This window comes from Eretmochelys imbricata, chromosome 14 (genome assembly GCF_965152235.1).
Source record: "Eretmochelys imbricata isolate rEreImb1 chromosome 14, rEreImb1.hap1, whole genome shotgun sequence".
Classification (NCBI taxonomy): domain Eukaryota; kingdom Metazoa; phylum Chordata; order Testudines; family Cheloniidae; genus Eretmochelys; species Eretmochelys imbricata.
This window is the reverse complement of record NC_135585.1, coordinates 36659986-36679721: the sequence shown is the minus strand read 5'-3', so window position 1 is coordinate 36679721 and position 19736 is coordinate 36659986. Positions and strand designations below refer to the sequence as shown.

General features: G+C 53.0%; 1 protein-coding gene across 1 annotated transcript in view; it reads right to left on the bottom strand.

Moving 5' to 3' along the window:
* The window catches only part of LOC144273992 (uncharacterized), a 552201-nt gene that overhangs the window by 256891 nt on the left and 275574 nt on the right, over positions 1-19736 (bottom strand). The window lies entirely within an intron of this gene.

Sequence of the window (19736 nt, the reverse complement as noted above, 5' to 3'; positions counted from 1 at the left end):
GACACTCAGGCCACAGACGCTGCAGCAGGTGCTGGGCTGGGGTCGGCTCCTCTCAGTCTGAGTGAGTCCGATTTGGCAGCAGCAAAGCCGAGGCACAGGTCCTGGCCCTGGCTCCCCGTCCCTGCTCCAGGCTCTCCAGCTGATCTGAAACCCAGACGGACCAAGCAGGACGGGTCAGGGGTGGGGGAGGCGATTTGTGGTTTCTCGTTCCCTGCCCAGCAGCCCAACCCCCTGCCAGAGGCGGTGCCATGATGATTAAAACCCCTTCACTCCCATCGGCCCCTCCGCCCCCCAGGGCCTCAGAGACCTGATCTGCTACAGGCCCCGCTCACCCGTGACAGGCACTCAGCTGGCGGGTGGGGGAGAAGACCCTCCTCACACACACAATCCTCCTGGAAGTAAGTGTGAGTCGGATATCAGAAGGGGAGGGGATGGGGCTCAAAACAGCCCTGTCCCTGGCCCAGCCCCCTCCTTGAAGGACAGGACTTGAACCAGTGTCCTGCACTCCTCTGCCCAGCCCCTCCTTTCCCTTCCGGGGGGGGGGCTCTCCCGACCCCCCCCGCCCTTCGACCCGGGGCCCGCCCCCCAAATTGCCCCCCTTTGGCACAGAATTCGCGCCCTTCGGCCAAGGACCGGCCGCCGCGCTGCCCTCCCCATGCGGTCCCCAGGCACCGCCCGAGCCCCGCCCCCCATTCGGAGCCCCGCCTCAATTTGGTCCCCAGCCCCCGCCCGAGCTCGGCCCCCATTCGGAGCCCCGCCCCCATGCAGTCCCCAGCCCCGAGCCCGAGCCCCGCCACCCATTCGGGCCCCAGCCCCTCCCCCTCCAGTCCCCAGCCCCTCCCCCTCCGGTCCCCAGCCCTGAGCCCCGCTCCCCATTCGGTCCCTTCCCCCTCTGGCCCTCCAGCCCCGCCCCATTCGGTCCCCAGCCCCCCCCCTCCGGGTACCTGGCCCGCCCCCTCCCCATTCGGGCCTGCGGTCACCCCTCGCCCCAGCCCAGCTGTGGCTGGAACCAGCCCGCAAACCCCGCCGCGCAGCGAGCGAGCCACCGCCGAGCAGCCAGCAGCACCCACCGGCCCGGGGACTGGGAGCGTCTCACTCCGCGGGAAGAGCGCCCGGCGCCAAAGCCGGGGGAAGGAGCTGAGGTCCCACCAGCCAGGCTTGACCCCGTTACCCGCTAAGTTTGCAGCCAATCAGAGCCAACCTAAGAGAACAGCTGAGACTTCGGTTCCCAAGTTTCATCACCACAAGGGCTAGTCCCCGCCCTCAGTCCCGCCTCCATTTAACCCGGCTCCCCCTGCTCTATTGCATCCGACACAAACTGCTTGTCTTCGCTTTCAAGGCCCTTCCCGTACTGTCTTCTCCCAACCGGACATCTCTCATTCACCGTCCCAAGGTGTTGACTGCCACCTCCAAAACTGTATCTATGCAAACTGAGGCACCTATCCTCCTTTCAGGTATGTTGTTCATCCCTTGACTGGTGACACATGTGAACCCCCTCCCCCTCCGCCCTTCAGCCCGGGGCCCGCCCCCCGAATCACCCCCCTTTTGCCCAGAATCCCCACCCTTCATCCACGAACCGGGCCCCGCCACCGCGCTGCCCTCCCCCCCGCCCGAGCCCCACCCCGCACTCGGGCCCAAGCCCCGAGCCCCAGCCCTCCGGTCCTGAGCCCTCCCTCTGCCCATTCGGTCCCCAGCCCCTCCCCCTCCGGGCTCCCGCCCGAGCCCCCCCCCCCACATTCCGGCCCGTGGTCCCCCCTCGCCCCAGCCCGGCTGTGGCTGGAACTGGCCCGCAAATCCCACCGCGCAGAAAGCGAGCCACCTCCGAGCAGCCAGCAGCACCCACCCACCCGCGGCCCGGGCAGGGACCCCTGGGACCCGGAGCGTCTCACCCACGCGAACAGCGCCCGGCGCCGCAGCCGGGGCAAGGAGCTGAGGTCCCACCAGCCAGGCGGGCTCGCAGCCAGATCCCGCTAGGTGAGTTCGCAGCCACAGAGCCACCGAAGAGCAACTGGCTTCCCTGTGACCACTGCGCCAGCTTCGTTTCCCACCTGGGTCTGAACAGCGGAAACGTCTGTGCCCGGGTGTCACCACAACAGCGGCCGATCCCCGCCCTCAGCCCCAGCTCCATTTAATCCCTGGACTCCCGGCCGCTCCACTCCCGACAAACCTTCCCCCTCCCTCCCGGGCTGGCCTGGTGCCCGAGCAGCGTCCGCCTGGCCCCCGGGCAAAGCTCCGATGGGGGCTCAGTCCTCGCCCTCCCTGGCCTGCCCGCCCTGCCAGCCCTCCTCCTGAAATCTTGTCCTCCCTCTGCCCTCCCCTGCTCCCCCCACCCCTCTGATCGCTGCTTCCCCCTCCTTCCATCTCTGGGGCCCTTCCACAGGCTCTGTCCTTGGTCCCCTGGGGCTGACCAAATAGTATATAAACACATGGGGTGGGGAGGGTCCTTAATGGTTTGTTTCGGTATAACAATGTGTGACAAGGAAGGGGGAGGTCTTGAAAAAAAAAACAGTAAATGTGACATGGTTTATGGCCAGCCTCCCTCTTCTGTTCTCTTCTCCCTCTGCCCCTCCTCTCTGGGTTGTCTCCTCTGTAAACACAAATTCAACTCCCCTCTCGATGCTGACAACTCACCTATTTGCCTCTCTGCACCAGCCCCATCTCCTGCTGGCCAAATGAACACCTCAGCCTGTCTCTGGGACATCTCCTTGTGCCTACCGAGCTGTCAGCTCAAGCCCAACATGGCTAAAGCAGAGCTCTCTGTCTCTCCCCTTCTGTCCAAGCCCTCTCTATTACCTCCTTTCTCCATCGCTGTGGACAACGCCAGCATCCTGCCTGTCACTCAGGCCCATAACCTGTCATCTTCCACTCACACCTCTCTGTAGGTCAGGGGTGGGCAAACTTTTTGGCCCAAGGGCCACATCGGGGTTGCAAAACGGCATGGGGGGCTGGGTAGGGAAGGCTGTGACTCCCCAAGTAGCCTGGCCCCCACCCCCTATCCGCCCCCTCCCACTTCCCACCCCCTGACTGACCCCCATCCCTAACCGCCCCCTCTGGGACCCCATCCCCTAACCAACCCCTGTCCCCTGAGTGCCCCGACCCCTATCCACACCCCTGCTCCCTGACAGCCCCCCCCCGGGAATCCCACACCTATCCAACCCCCCCGTTCCCCATCCCCTGACCGCCCACCCCAGAAACTGCACCCCATCCAACTGCCCCCTGTCCCCTGACTGCCCCTTATCCAACCCCCCCCCCCCCCCCACCCGCTTACCACGCTGCTCAGAGCAGCAGGAGCTCGCAGCCCCACCGCCCGGTAGGAGCAGCGGGCCAGAGCGCTGGCGGCTCAGTGAGGTGAGGCTGCAGGGGCGGGGGGACAGCAGGGGAGGGACCGGGGGCTAGCCTCCCCTGCCCGGAGCTCAGGGCCTGGGCCGGACAGTCCCGCAGGCCGGATGTGGCCCGCGGGCCGTTCTTTGCCCACCTCTGCTCTAGGTCCTCACATCCAGGGCTGTGCTTAAGTCTTGTGGAGTTTTCCTGCATAACATCTCTAAGATACAGCCTTTCCTCTCCATCCACACAGCTAAAATTCCCATCGAGGCTCTGATCACATCACATCTCAGTTACCGCCACATGCTTCTCTTCTCCCTCTTGCCCAGCTCAGATCCATTCAGAATATTGCTGCAAGCTGCAAAGATCATTCTCCTAGTCCACTGCTTTCACCATGTCACCCCTCTTTGCATCCCTCCACTGGCTCCCCCTTCTCTATTGCATCAAACAGAAGCTGCTTGTCTTCGCTTTCAAGGCCCTTCCCGTACTGTCCTCTCCCAGCCTGACATCTCTCGTTCACTCTACCAAGGGGTTGACTCCCACCTCCAATTGGTCCATGCTGCCAGCAACACCCACTTGTTAAATTTTCAGACAACCCCATTTGTGCTTTCTGCCACATGCCCTTCATGCTCAGGAGGAGAGCCCCTTAAACATTTGCAAACCTACCTCATTATCCATCTCCAATTCCCAAATCAAAGCTCTTCTTTGCCCTGAGGTCTACCAAAAATTCAACAGCCTGTCTCCTGGGGTGCTGAGACCACTGCCTATCATACCGACTAATACAGTCTCATTACTTCCTTCCACTCCCCTGTCTGTCTGTCTGTCTCCATCTGTCTCTTGTCTTATACTTAGATTGTCAACTCTTTGGGGCAGGGACTGTCTTTTGTACTATTTCGTACAGCACCTAGCACAATCGGGTCCTGATCCATGACTGGGGCTCCTATGTGCTACAGTAATACAAATAACACAGGCTAGAGAATGCCACTATTATGGCTTCAGTGCCCTCCCCCCACCACCACCAAAAAGCAGCAAAACAAAAACAAAAAAATCAACCTCCCAGCTCAAAAAGTATGTGTTTACATTCAGCTGGCGAACTCAATGTAAACTACTAGTAGAGGTGAGGGAGAGGTGTCTTTTACCTTGATGTAGCTAGTCCAGGAATGCTATACGCTCAGCCTGGAATTTACCTGGACAAGTGACACAGAGGTTAAAGCCACCAGTGCCTTGTCTCCACTAGGATTGTACATCAAGTTAGCTATCTTCGTGTAAACACACTTTTGCAGTGAAGACCATGCCTGGGAGACTCCGACCTCAAGCCCCTAACTTCTGGTTGAGCTAGACATTATTTGCAACCTTTTAAGAGCCCACTGATTGAAAGAGGTTAAACACACAGAACATTTCTCCATTTTATCCTTGTGGAACTGACCGCACTCTGCAGTGTCGTCAGTTTCACTGCTTCCCCCAGAGAAGCATTCACCAAATCTTTGGAAGCTGTGCACTGCTTCAGGACAATACAATCAGTCATATCTCTGTCCCCCACCTACACCCTCCACATGTGTGTTCCTAAAGACCTAATCCTCTTTATTTATACCTCTTCTGTACCCCTCTAACGAGTGCTTCATACACAGCCCCAGGGGAAGGGGAGGGCAAATGAGTGCACCCCACACTCAGAGAGACACTGACCTGGGAGCGATTTCTAGACACGGTTGGAAATCTTTTCCAAAGGAAGGATTGTCTGTAGAAAAGGGACTATTTCTGGAATGCAAGGGTTTTTCGTGAAAGATTGTCAAGACTATAGGAATTTCCTGGTTTCACAATATTGTTCTGACACTTTTAAAATGAATCTTTTGTTCACTACATACTCTCTTCCATGCCTCCACCCCCTTTAACCCAAAACCTGAGTTTGTTCTAAGTGAAAAAATGCAACTAAAAATGTTTGCAAAAACGTTGATATACATTTAAACATTTGATGAGTCCCACCCCAGAGATGGCTGCATTTCGGCATTGGATGAGCGATCGCTGCGCATTGTTACTATATGGCTGTCAACCAGCTGCTGCACCCAACCCCAGAGGCAGTTATATTTCAGTACTTGGCAAGCAATCCCTGGGCAACGTTGCTGCACGGCTATTGCCAGCTGCCCCAACCCAGAGGTGGCTGCATTTCATGCACTGGGGCTGTGATATACCATAGGGATTAGGCAAGCTGAGGACTCAGAAGTAGACCTAAAAAACCTGTATCTATGGAAAGTGAGGCAGTAACACACCTATCCTCCTTTCAGGTATTTTGTTCATCCCTTTCCTGGTGACACATGTGAAACTGGATCATACCAGCTTCAGGGTAGAGACCATGCAGTTCTAACTAAGTGTCTCTACAGCACCTAGCACAGCTCTTCAGGGCAGAGACAGTCTCTTACTACACACAGATACAGCACCGAGCACAATGGGACTCTGTTCTGCTGGGAACCATAAATCACTGAACATTAAATCCCACCAAATGAGGGTAAATCCATCCTCATCATCATATCCGCTCATTATACTCCACACCTGAACATAGCCATTATATGAATAATATACACCCATATCTCAATGTCTGTACTTTGACCCGTTAAGCTTTTACCCCCAATCGGGAACATTGCAGATTACGTATTCCTTACGCCAACTGTTCCTAAACCGAATTTCGCACCCCTTGAGAATCTGTACCTTATTCCCTGATAACCAGAAACTTCTATGCTTAAACTCTGTACCGTTTTCTTTTTACTTCAACATCATCTTAATAAAATTATTAAATCTGCAAATAATAGTACATCATTCATGTGTCCTGGGAGGCCCTTTAGCCCACCTTTGGGGGCTGTAAAAACAACAATAGGGCTGCTGCAATATCAGGGTCTCCCAAAGAACCTCTGATCTCCACCCAAGCCCGTGTCCCCCTTTGCAGAGCAGGGGGTTGGGAGTCAGTTTCACAAGCCACTGCTCCATAGGAAGATCACAGCTTACCTTGTGCAGGGACTCCATGGCTGCAGCACTCCTTGCAGGTCAGGTCCCTGCTCCATGTCCCCCTCTCTGTGCATTAGCAGAGGGGGGAGCCCGAACTCCCCTCTTCACACACATCATGTCTTCCCCCATTACTAGTGCAAGGAAAAACCTGCGAAAAAAGCCAGCCGCAAGGGGACTGCAATATACACAGGGGCGTGGCCATATACTATATTAGCATACTGATCCTGGATTGGACAAGGCACCAAGAGCCGTAACTACATCCTCTGTTGAAATGAATGAAACTTTACCGGTGTGGCGGGACATTTGTAATGACACTGATCAGATTAGCACAAAGCGCGCCAAATCCCTTAAAGGGGACCGAGCTCTTTAGTTTACCCCTCCGACGTGTGCAGCAGGGAACAGACAGCATGGGCCATTGCAGTGTCTAACAACCTGCCACGGCGGTAAAGGACCCAGGGGGTCAAGCACGTGATTTAGAGCCATGATAGGAGCCTCCTGGCTCATGGCCACTTCTTGCTTGCTGGTTGCCAGAAGCCAAAGAGGACCAGAGCATGCAGATTATACACAGCAGTCAGGCAATGACCAAAACCTGCTGGATTATGCAGGGCCCATGGCTGGCTGGCTGCAGGGCTGGGACAAAGACCCAGGATGGGCTTACAGCCGCGTTGCAGCCACTTGACCTAGGGGGCAGTGTGCGGGGAATGGGGGAGCTAGAGAGGCTGCTGGGGCTTGCAGGCTGAGGCCCTGATTCCAGGCAGATGTGGGGAGCTGGTTTAGGTTACATGGTGCATGGAGGGGGGCTAGGCTGAAGGGTGCAATCTGACCCTCCAGCCCCCCATCAGTGTTTCACCTCTCAGAGGTCCATATTGATTCCAGGGGCCGTGACTGCGGAGTTCATTCCCAGCTCTGGGGTTTCTTTATCGCAGTCGCTGGGGGCTGCTCCCACCTTCCCTCCCTGATTCTTTTGGTTTTTCTTCTTCTCCCTCCTCTCTTCTCTCTCTTTCCTTCTCCAGTTCCTGCTTCTACCCCAGTTCTTTCTCTCCCCCGTCCCCTTCCTGTGTTTCTCCTGTTCCCCCTTTTCTCAATCCTCCCTCCTTCCTTTCCTCACCTCAATTTCAATCTCTCTCCTCACCCCCCCCCCCGCCCCAGTGTTCTCCCCAAACCCTTTCCTGAGTCTGCTCTGCATGCAGCCCATTCTCTGGGTGTGGGGATAGGAGGCTTTCAAGGGGAACCCTGCTCTCTGTGATGAGCAATGTGCTGTCCTTTGGTTTCCAGTGGACATTTTGTGCTACGGTTGTTACAGCCAGAAACCTTCCCTAATACTCTGTTTACATGGCTATCAACGCCAGGCCACCCTCCCCTCCTCCTCCTCCTGTGCCCCCTGGCCCTCAGCTGGGAGGGACCCCAGATCCCACCCAGAAATGGCGGTTACAGGGTTTGAGTTTTCTCACGCTGTTTTCAAAGATCAGTCTGACTCCACTTCATGAATTGTCCATTTCCCTCCCCCCGCCCACAGGAGGAACTGAATTGAAACAAGAAACAAACAAAAAAACAGGAGGACTTGTGGCACTTTAGAGACTAACCAATTTATTTGAGCATAAGCTTTCGTGAGCTACAGCTCACTTCATCGGAGTGTAACTCACGAAAGCTTATGCTCAAATAAATTGGTTAGTCTCTAAGGTGCCACAAGTCCTCCTTTTCTTTTTGCGAATACAGACTAACACAGCTGCTACTCTGAAAGAAACAAAAAGGATCAATCAGCTCCACACGCTGCCAACTCATTTGCGGAGGGGTTTGGAGGCAAGGGGACCCGCTCCCCAGCCTGGCATAAGGGGCCCCTGATCTCGAGCGGGGGATGGGACTGTCTCTCACTGTGTCTCTGTGCAGCGCTCAGTACAATGCAGCCCTGACCTCAAGAGCTGAGCTCTAGGTGCTACCATAACACTCACAGTCATTTATAAGTGACCCAACTGCGTCTCCTTGAAGGCCCGGAAAGGGTTAAATTTCAGACACTGATTTTGAGTCTCTCTCTTGTTTAACCCGTCTCCTCCCGCGAGAAACAAGCCCCCCCTTTAAATAAACGGTGAATCACGTTCTAGCAGTGTCTGGAGTTAGTGTCTAACAGTCTGGGGCATGCGGTTCTTGTGGCACCGCACCACATGCCCACTGCCTGCCACTGAGTGAAAATTACAGCACTTTTCCAAGCCATTCACCTCCCTTTTAATACCCACAGGTTCATTCTGAAAGGTTTTTTTTTAAATTTGTTTAATGAAGCCATCACAGTCTCTTTAGCACATTAATAAGCCTGAAAGTTCCCAGCTGCTTAGGAGAGAATCTGATCAGACTTCCTGCCCCCTTATTTATTATTATTATGATTCTGTATTTCTTCAGCTCTTAGGAGCCCCATGCACGGACCAGGGTTGTGCTAGGTGCTGTACAAACCCAGAACACAAAGCCAGTCCCTGCCCCTTGTGCGAGAGTGGCACTGTTAGCCCCATGCGGGATTGATGGTAGGAATCATTCCCTTTGAGGTGGCTGAGACTGGAGGAGGAAGGTAGCTGGGTCCAGAAGCGTGTGCCATGAACACAGCTGTGCAGGAAAGGAACAAACCGTGGATCAGGGTTTTAAAAATCAGTGTAGAATAAAGGATTAGATGAAAAGCAGATGATGCTATAAAAGGAAATGCTCTGCTACATAATGCATAATTAGCCTGCGGAACTCATTGCCCCAGGATGTTGTTGAGGCCAAGAACTTGGCAAGATTCCCAGAATAATTTTATTTGGATGAGGTGAGTATCCAGAGTTAGATACTAAAGGTTGTTTTAGCAATCACTAAAAAATTTGGGAAGGGCTATAACCCCTCATGCTTCAGGGCACGATCCAACCTAACAAGGGTCAGGAAGGAACTTGCCTTGGGAGGACTTTTCAGAATTTGTTCATGCTCTGGGAGCAGCAAGACTGGTTCTCTCTTTAGGCAGCAGGAGTGTGGGAGGGTGGGGCCAAAAACTGGCTTTACCCAGCAAGATCCAACTTACACTCGCTCCCAGGAGGGAGGAAATTCCTACCTGCTATGAGGCCACAGTTAAAGAAAACATGGATGCAGTTGCAAGAATATGAAATCAGGTCAGGTAGAATATCAAGGTTGGAAGGGACCTCATTTAGTCCAACCCCTGCTCAAAGAAGGACCAATCCCCAATTTTTGCCCCAGATCTGTAAATGGCCCCCTCAAGGATTGAACTCACAACTCTGGGTTTAGCAGGCCAATGCTCAAACCACTGACCTATCCCTCCCACCCCCTTGCCTTCTGCTGACACACATGCACTCTACATGCCTGTCTATAGAAATCTGGGGTCCATCATGTTTGCTGGAACCCCACCCCTTCCATTCCACCCCAGTCACAGATGTTTTGAGCTCTGGGTCCCGGTACAAGTGTCACACCTGTCCCCATCTCTCATCAGCCTCACACACTCCACTCTCTAGGCTCCTCCTGGTCTCCTCTCTCCCAGGCCCAGATCAACAAGGTATTTGGGCTCCTGACCTCTACTGATATTATGGGACCCTGTCGCTCCCCCAGGGATGCAGAGCTGCCTGGCATCATTCACCTTCTAGCCTGGCCTGGGTCCTGGTGGAGTTAGTCCCTCCCTAGCAGAAGGGGCCGCGGCCCGTGCTGGCACTGAGCCCGTCGTCACAGTGGTGGAGCGGCCCACGAGGCTAGGGCCGCGACTGCGGGCGGTGCTCGGCGCTCCTAGGGAGCCGGGCCCAGCTTGTTGTAAATGCTTTGGTAGGACATGAGGATGTTTGAAAGGTTCTGTCAGCCAGGGAGTGAGCACTTTCCCCTAGAAAGTGACTGAAGTATTAATGGAAAAGCTGATTTTAAATTGCTCTTAGCGAGTGGGGCTGATTTGATCCTGGGAGCGGCTCCTAGGGAGCTGGAGGCGACGTTACAGACCCCGCCGATCGCCCTGGGATCGTTGACCCGACAGAGCCAGCTGCAAGAGCAGCCCAGCGGGCTTCAGCTGAAGCCGGGCTCCTGGCGGGACTCGCTTTTAGCCCGCTTCGAGGGCCCCGATCCTGTGCGAGCCGGGCTTTGTTGGTCTATGCTCGGGCTGCTTTGGCACTCCGGCGGCAGATGGAGCCATCGGCTTCTCCCCCTGCCCAGGCAACGCAGCCCGCGGGGCTTCCTCATGGCAGCAGAGCCAGGCCCAGTGTCACTGGGGGAGGTTTTCGCCTCCCTGCTCCTGCCCGTGCGAGCAGCACAAGTCTCTGTGCGCTCTGCCTTCTCCCCTGGCCGTGCTCTGCCTTTGGATTGCACCTGCTGCGGTGCTAAGGGGAGGTGCTGCTGGGGGTCAATGTGGGGCAGCAGCCGGTCATGGGGCCAGTGCCTCAGCGAAGCCCCAGCTCCAGGAGGACCCCGACAGCAGCAACGTGAAGGAGGTGGAGGAGATGGGGGGAGGGGAGGAGGAGGAGATGGAGGTGGTGGAGATTGGGGGATGGGGGGAGGAGGAGATGGAGGTGGAGGAGATGGGGGAACAGGAGGAGGAGGAGATTCAGACGTGGGGATTCCTGGCCCAACCAACACCCTCCACAACCTCCCAAGGCGGGCTCCTGACCCATGAAGCCAGAGAAGGCACTTCTGGTGAGCGAACCTTTGTAAATACAATAAGGGTTTAAAAGCAAGTGTGTTTAGTGATTCATTTGCCCTGAAGACTTGGGATGCATTCACGGCCAGTACAGCTACTGGAAAAGTCTGTTCATGTGTCTGGGGATGGAGCGGGAATCCTCCAGGGACATCTCAGTGAAGCTCTGCTGGAGCTACTCTGAAAGCCTTTGCAGAAGGTTTCTGTGTGGGGCAGCCTTATTCCATCCTCTACGGTAGGACACTTTACCACGCCAAGCCAGTAGCAAGTCGTCTGGAATCATTGCAGCACAGAGCATGGCAGCGAATGCTCCTGGGTTTTGGGCGCATTCAAGCAACATTTGTCATTTATCTCTCTGTGTTAGCCTCAGGAGAGCGATATCATTCATGGTCACCTGGTTGAAATAGGGGAATTTGTTCAAGGGGACATTCAGAGGTGCCCGTTCTTGCTGAGCTGTTTGCGTGTGGCTGATGATAGCCACGCAGTGGGGCGAGGGGTGAAGCGATCATCCCAGAGAATTGGGTTGGGGGGTGTGTGTGTTGTGTTGCACATCCACCTGAAAACTGCAGCCTCTCCTTTTCAGTGGCCAACCCACCAGGCATTGCTTGGTATGGGAAAGGAGGGCACCGCAGTTGGAAAGCATTCCCACATGTTATGAAGGCGGAAGAAGCCAAACTCCGCGTGCCCCTTGGGATTACTAGGGCTACCTGCAAGCCAAATTCTGGTGCCCAGCCGCGTGTGATGTCTCACACCAAACCAGCAGGCACTCAATATAACAGGCAAAATGCGACCTTGTATCGAAAGAACATGTGCTGTGTGGTTTGAATCGCTTGATTTACTCTGAAAGAGTCTCCCCTTTGTTCTCTAAAATGTATCTTTTTTAATTCTGCTCTCCCTTTTTTTCCTCCCACAGGTGCAAATGTTTCTACGCTCCCCCTATCATCTCCATCCCAGAGGCTATCCCGGATTAGAAGGCAAAAAATCCACACTCGTGATGACATGTTTTCCGAGCTCATGCAGTCCTCCCGCCCCACCACAGTTGGGGAACCCCATTGCAGCAAAGCCATCCACTATGACCTGCACATTTCCCAGAGTCACTACCGTTGGTAGCAGCAGCTCAGTGATTGCGTTGGCTACTTGGATCCAGCAGCCCCCAAAGTTGATTTGCCCACTCCAAATTAATTCCCAACTGACTGTGTAAGCAGTGTCAGGATGAGCTCCACCCTGACATCTGGTGGTGAGGTGTGGCAAGTTGTGGAAAAGAACTTCAGGGGCCAATCTCATTTGCATAGGCACACCCACCACGCCTAGAATGAGACCATAGCTGCCCAAATGGTCACTTTGGCTGCTGTGGGATCCCCAGTGTCTCTGTTATTGGGGCAGGAAGAATAAATTGTTATTACCCTGATTATGGGAACTGTGCTTGGAACTGTATGTGGCCTGTTGTTATGATGGAGGGATTCACCATCAACTAAGTAGCACTCGCTAGGGAAGGGTCATGGGTTCCAAAACTGTGTGAGAGGAGAGAGGCTGGGGACAAGTATTAATGCTTGGTGGCATGGGCCCCTTGGTGAGGGCCTTACATGCTAATTGCACTTCCTTCTGTCTCCACTGTAGAATATCAGAGCTAATTTTGATTTCATTAGAAGTCTCGTTATAGGCTGCTGAGCTCACTTTGGGCTGACAGTGCACCAGCACTGGGGCTCCTCTACTACAAGCTGAATTTATCTAAGAGCTAAAATCACTGAGTGTTGTGTTAAGTAGTGGGGGAGCCTGAAGATATATTGTGGAGCAGTTTGCGGGACAGCTGGTGAAGCAGTTCGACGCGGAGCAGTTTATGGATGGCAGGAGCTGCTTGTGGGCCGTGGAGCTGAGCGAAGGAGTTCGTGGGGCAGCTGGCGGAGCAGAGTGCAGTTGAGCGAAGGAGTTCGTGGGGCGGCTGGCGGAGCGGAGCGGAGCTGAGCGAAGGAGTTCGTGGGGCGGCTGGCAGAGCGGAGCGCCCCTATGGAGCGATGGGGCGGTCAGCTTCAGAACATGTAAGGTGCCTCTTACCTCCGTCCCATTTCCACCAAGGTTGGGAGGTAAAGCTCCGCAGATAAACTTTCGAACTCTGGGGCTGCCCTGACCAGGGACAGAGACTTTTTGAGGCATTGGACTTTTGGGACTTTGGGTGATTTGGGGTTGCTGGACTCAAGAACCAAGGGGAAAAGGGCATGCCCCAATTTGCTTGGGGTGGGTTTTTTTTGCTCATGGGTTGTGTTATGAATCCTGTTGGTGGTGTTTCCCCAACATAATGCCACATTGTTTCTCTCTGTTATTAAAAGGCTTTTGCTACACTCAGACTATGTGCTTGCGAGAGGGGAAGTATTGCCTCTTGGAGGCGCCCAGCGGGGGTGGTATATATTTGTCCCAGGTCACTGGGTGGGGGCTCGAGCCGGTTTGCATTGTGTTCTTGGAATGGATCCCCTAGATATCGAACCCGGCCCTTGTTGCTGCCAACTCTGACGGGCAGAAGGGTTACAACTGGTAGCAGTCAGGCGTTGCAAGCTTCCAGAGGGCTATCGCCTCTCGTTTCTCAACTGTGAGGGCTCCTCCCATCTTGGTATTCTTGTGCTTCAGAGCAGGGGAAAGCAAGTCACAAAGTTCCATGAAAGTGCCCTTATGCATGAGAAAGTTTTGCAGCCACTGGGAATCATCCCATACCTGCAACACTATGCGGTCCCACCAGTCTGTGCTTGTTTCCCAGGCCCAGAAACGGCGTTCCACGGCATGAACCTGCCCCATTGCCACCATGATGTCCAAATTGCCAGGGTCCGTGCTTTGAGAGAAGTGCGTGTCCATGTCCTCATCACTCTCATCACCGCGCTGCCATCGCCTCCTCGCTTGCTTTTGCAGGTTCTGCACGTACTGCAGGATAATGCGTGAGGTGTTTACAATGCTCACAACTGCAGCGGTGAGCTGAACGGGCTCCACGCTTGCAGTACTGTGGCGTCTGCACGGGTAATCCCGGAAAAAAGGCACAAAACGATTGTCTGCCGTTGCTTTCACAGAGGCAGGGAGGAAGGGAGGGGACACTGACGACATGTACCCAAAACCACCCGCAACAATGTTTTTGCCCCATCAGGCATTGGGAGCTTAACCCAGAATTCCAATGGGCAATGGAGACTCCGGGGACTGTGGGATAGCTACCCACAGTGCACCGCTCCAAGAATTGATGCTCCCCACTGTGCTGTGGACACACTCCCCGATGTAATGCGCTTAGTGGGGGGACACAAAATCGACGAAATAAAGTTGATTCTGAAAAATCGACTTCTGTAAAAGCGACCTAATTTCGTAGTGTAGACATATCCTCAGTAACAAAAGTAGTCCCCCAGCCTCACTACTTAGATCTGTCCTCTCTTGGTGGATACTTTCCAAAGCCAGTCATAACGGTTGCAGTAATTTTAAGACAACTGCCAAGAATCATTCATGAGAAAGCCAGCAGGTTTTCCCAGGTTGGACTCATTTGAACTTCAATCCCAGTGTATCTTCTATTTGTTTCCAAAATGTTCAATCCTTTTGGACTCTTGCTGAAAAAAGAGTATAAAAAAGCTGTGAAATTTGTGGCTTTTTAATGTCTTGGAGATTCTGCAGCTTGTACTAGCGCTAGTTGGCGTAGATGGCCTCTACAGTGTGTGTAGGAGAGATCAGGGTGACACTTTTCTCTGAGCAGAGCTTGTACTCCACTAAGTCTTCCAGAGAAGTTTGTAGCTCCATCAAATGCACAAGCAGCCATCACTTTGGGGTTCAGTTGACAAGCATTTAACTCTTCTAAAATGTCACAGATGCAGCTGATGTGTCTCCTATAAACATCTGAACATCTAGAATGTACCTACTGGCCTACCAGAGACATCAAGATAACATATGCAATGACTTAATAATTGATGCCTATTTACATTGGTGCATTCGCCAGCCATGTATGCTCATATTTTGAATATAGTGAGAGAGTTCTTCATTTTTTCAGCTCCTGAGTCTTTCCCTGTTGCACCGCATGCTTCTAGAGAGTCAGATGAGCTTCTTGCAGAAAGATAGTGAGCATTTGCCAGTCTTGTTCAGAACCAGTGTCCAACTTCAGGATTAACAAGTGACAGTGCGCTTAACATAGGCCTCTAGTTTGTAGTGTGTGGTATCTCATGCTTAAATAGAAAATATGATGCCACAGCCATGTTGGTTCACATAAACTGAGTTGTGTCTCCAGCATTCTTAACAGCCTCCTTAAGTTCTTCTAAAATTGGCTTTGACAGGGACTGGCTTAGAAGGCTTTCTGCATGTCAACGCAGTCCAGAGGCAGCCTTTTCATGTCGGTTGTCAGCATTGGCTTAGCTGATCAGTCTGGCAAACCAAGCTCCTCCACTTCTACTATATAAATCCATGACATGCCCACATCTTAAATACTGCATGTAGTTCTGGTCACCCCATCTAAAAAGAGATATATTGGAATTGGAGAAGGTACAGAGAAGGGGAACAAAAATGATTAGGGATATGGAACAGATTCCATATGAGGAGAGAAGACTGGGCCTTTTCAGCTTGGAAAAGCATGGATAGGATAGAGTCTTATAAAATCTTGATTGATGTGGAGAAAATGAATAAAGAAGTGTTATTACCCCTTCATTTAACGCAAGACCCAGGGGTCACCCAATGACATGAATGGGCAGTACGTTTAAAACAAACAAAAGGAAGCATTTCATCACAAAACGCACAGTCACTTTTTTGCTAGGGATCTTGTGAAGGCCAAAATTATAACAGGGTTCAAAAAAGAATTCGATCAGTTCATGGAGGCTAGGTCCATCAATGGCTATTTGCCAGGATGGGCAGGGATGCAACATCATAATCTGAGTGTCTCTAGCCTTTGTTCGCCAGAAGCTGGGAGTGGACGACAGGGGACGGATCAATCAAAGATTCCCTACTCTGTTAATTCCCTCTGAAGCACCTGGAATAGTCATTGTCGGAAGACAGGACACTGGGATAGATGGACGTCCCATTGATCTGACCCAATATCACCATTCTTACATAAAAAATAATTATAATAAAAAAAAAAGTTTAGTACAGAAACTGCCCAAGATAATGACCTCTTGGGATAGCGATGATGTGAGATAATGACGTTGGCAAATAACGCATTTTAAAAATCTTGGCCTACTAGGGAACATATATTGATGTAAGTTTCCCAGTCACAAATCTAGCTTCTGGAGAAAGGTCACTAAAACATAGTCCAGTGCTCTGGCTGCTGTTGTTTGTCAGGCCACCGTTCACCCGATTGCTCTGCCCCAACAGCCCTGCGCTGTCACCGTCTGCTGCCACCTGCCACTGTGACTTCTGTGAGTTGGTCTCTCACGGTTCCACCCAGCTCTCAGTGGGGGAACCTCCCTGCTAGTGCAGGCTGGGCCGTGTCTTCCACAGAAACACTGTCCCACAGCAGGTCTGAGCACTTAGACCGGATTATCAGAGATTTCAGCTGCAGTGGTCACTGAACAGAACAAAAGACTCTCTACGGAGCCTAATCAGCTCTGTCTTTAAACAGTGGAGAGGGACAGGTCCCCACCCTCTCTTTTGATGCCCTCAATCAGCGCAGGATAAGTACAGTTCTGCTGCCCTTTACTCATGCAATAAGAACAATAACCTTTCATTCCCCCCCCCTCCACCATTCAAGGGATTTGTAACCCAGCCCCAGCCAAAATCTATCACTTGGGCAACAGAGCTCTGTTTGCTGGATACCGAGGTAGATTAGGTTTGAATATAAATATAATCTGGTCCTGAAGCCTTTCCCCCCAGTCTCCAGCTCATCACTAGCTCTCAGGGAGAGCTCATTTAGACTTTGCTTACAAATCATCATTTGAAATTACTAGGTTGGCCAACCTCACTGAAATGAATGCGCTGACATCGCCACCAAAAACAACAGCTGTATAAGGAAGCTAGTCATGTTCATACTTTTCAAATCTATTGTATTTTTTTCAGATACACATATTTTATCATACACTCTATATGCTTTTAAAGTGGGTATTAATGTTTCAATTTCAATTCAAATTTCCAAACAATCACAAAAATGGCAATGCTGCAGGTAACTAGTTCACAAAACTGTGTGTGTGTGTGTGGGGGGGGGTGTTGGGAAAATTTGGGGGTGGGGGTGTAGGGAAATCCCTGCCCCCAGCTTTCTCTGTGAAAAGTTTGCTGGGGCTGTGAGAAGGAAGCTGGCATTATTTCAAATCCTGGAGCTGCGCTCACCCATGCGGTGGGAATGGGAATTGCACCTTTCCACGTTGCTTTTGAACACACAGTTGCATGAGCTGGCTTTCAGCACCCCCCACTATAAAACCGGATCGAGCCCCGCTGCCCTTTGCCCCCTTGTAGCCCTTGTAAAGAGCAGGCAGCAGAATCTGATTCCAAGTAAGGGGAGGCTGAGGACTGCGGCTTCAGCAGATGTTACCGAGCATGCTCAGGACAATCTAAGCAGCAAATTCTGTCAGGGAGCAGTTTTTTGACAGGACACCTGACACCCCCGCCCCCGGCATGGGTGGAGTCTAGAGGGGAGGGAGGGGGTGTGGGCGTGAGGTGTTGCAAATTTTATTACAATCTTAGGCAAAGAAAAGACAATTTCCAGGGTGAAACTGGGGTGGCCAAACCCTGGGGCGTTGGCGAGATCCGATGTCGTCGCTGTAGCCGGGGTGCAGGCTCCTGGCATCGGTAGCACTGACACAAGGTTTACTCTGACTTGGACAGGAAACCTCAGGGCGTTGGGGCATTTTTTATTTTGCAGGGGGGATTGCCAGCCTGAAAAGGTGGGAAACTGGTGGTCTGCATGATGAACGGAAAGGCCAAATGGAGGGGGGAGGAGGGAGAGGCTAAGGGGGAGGGGCATGTTCAAGGCTGTGAGGGAGAGGCTCAGTGTGGTGGGGAGGATCCAGGGGCACCATTTCAGATTTTGGGGAGGGGGCAACTCCAAGTCCATGAGGGAGGGGAGAGAGGAGCAAATGATGGGGGGGAGTTTGCTTCTTCCTGGTGGTCAAAACTATGGCCACCCCGGGGGAATCAAAGTATGAAACCTCTGGGGAATTCAACTCCTTCCCTATGGGGTCCGTCCCCTTTTAGGGGGGCCGAGAAAAGGCAGCACAGAAGAGCTGCCCCTCGCTCTCCTGGGCAGGGTAAAGGGAGCCGATGCCAGGGTGAGTCACTCCCTGTGGGTTCTTGTGCTATGGGAAGTATTAGGACAGGCCGGGCTGGGCCTGCCCAAAACTAAAGGCCCTGTCCCTTGACAAAGGGGGAGGAACCACTAAGTCCAGGCTCCAGTTGATGGTGGGGGACAACAAAGGAGAAAACAGGAATGGGAGCCTGGTCTCAGGTGGAAAATCAGGGATCCGGAGGGGGACGCCGAGCAGAGAACCCCCAACAGCCCCCACCGCTCCTCCAAGGCGTCCAGGAGTCAGTGGGCACTGCCCAGAGGAACTCTGCCCGGAGACAGGAGCGGACAAGGGACCGGAAATAGGCCCCACAGTCGCAGGGCAAACCCCATCCAGCTTTCTGCTCCTGGAGTGACTGATGGCTGTCGGGCCAGCGCCAGGAGGTGGTTGAGGAAGGGATCTTATGGCTTTGTGGGGCGGCCGGGGCATGTGTGCAGCTCAGGAGGTGCAGGGAGAAATGCAGAGAGGTTCTGGAGGAGCCGGAAGAGGGGCTGCAACAAAAATGCCGTGTGCCTGGGTCTCTGTCTCCACAAAAGGGAGAGGCACCGGGGGAGCTGGGGAGCTGTGCCAGGTACACACCCCTGCTTTGGCTCCAGGGAGGAGCCACCCACTAGTATCCTCGGCTGGCCGTGCAGCCGGACAGCGGTACTGGCCCCCTGGGGTTCCTCACGCTCTCAGGTGGCAGCAGGCCCTGCCACCCGCTGTTGAAGCTGGACGTGAGGGCGAGGACATGGGTGGGGTGAACATGAGAGGGTACAGATGTTCTCTGGTGCAGTTTGGAGGCGGAACATCTGGCTGTTCTCCAGCCGGATCAGGTGGAGTTTTTCCTAAGGGGAGAATTCAGGTTAGATACACAGGGACATTGGGAAGATAAATCCATCCAAAGACTGTGAGATGCTCCCGTACTACAGTGATGGGGTGCGGGGGACATAAGTGCCATAGATCGATGTATAGCCTTGTCTTCACAATCCACACCCTACCTGGCCTCTCTCATTCGCTATCACACCTAGGAGGAGCTCCCCATCAACATTTGCAAAGCCTTCGCATTGCCCTCTTTCAAATCACCCCTCAAAACCTCTCCTGTGTCGGGAAATCTAAACCAACTTGACACTGGTTAGGTTACTGGGGTGTTGAGACCACAGCCTCTACAGAAATCCATGGTACGCCCACATCTTGAATACTGCGTGCAGATGTGGTCGCTCCAACTCAAAAAAGAGATATTGGAATTGGAAAAGGTTCAGAAAAGGGCAACAAAAATGATTAGGGGTCTGGAACAGCTTCCTTGTGAGGAGAGATTAATAAGACTGGGACTTTTCAGCTTGGAAAAGAGACAACTAATGGGGGATAAGATAGAGGTGTATAAAATCATGACACGTGTGGAGAAAGTAAATAAGGAAGTGTTATTTATTCCATCTCATAACACAAGAACTAAGGGTCACTAAATGAAATTAATGACAGGTTTCAGAGTAGAAGCCGTGTTAGTCTGTATCTGCAAAAAGAAAAGGAGGGCTTGTGTCACCTTAGAGAGTAACAAATTTGGTGTTTAAGTGTATAAGTGACCATCGCTTATTAGC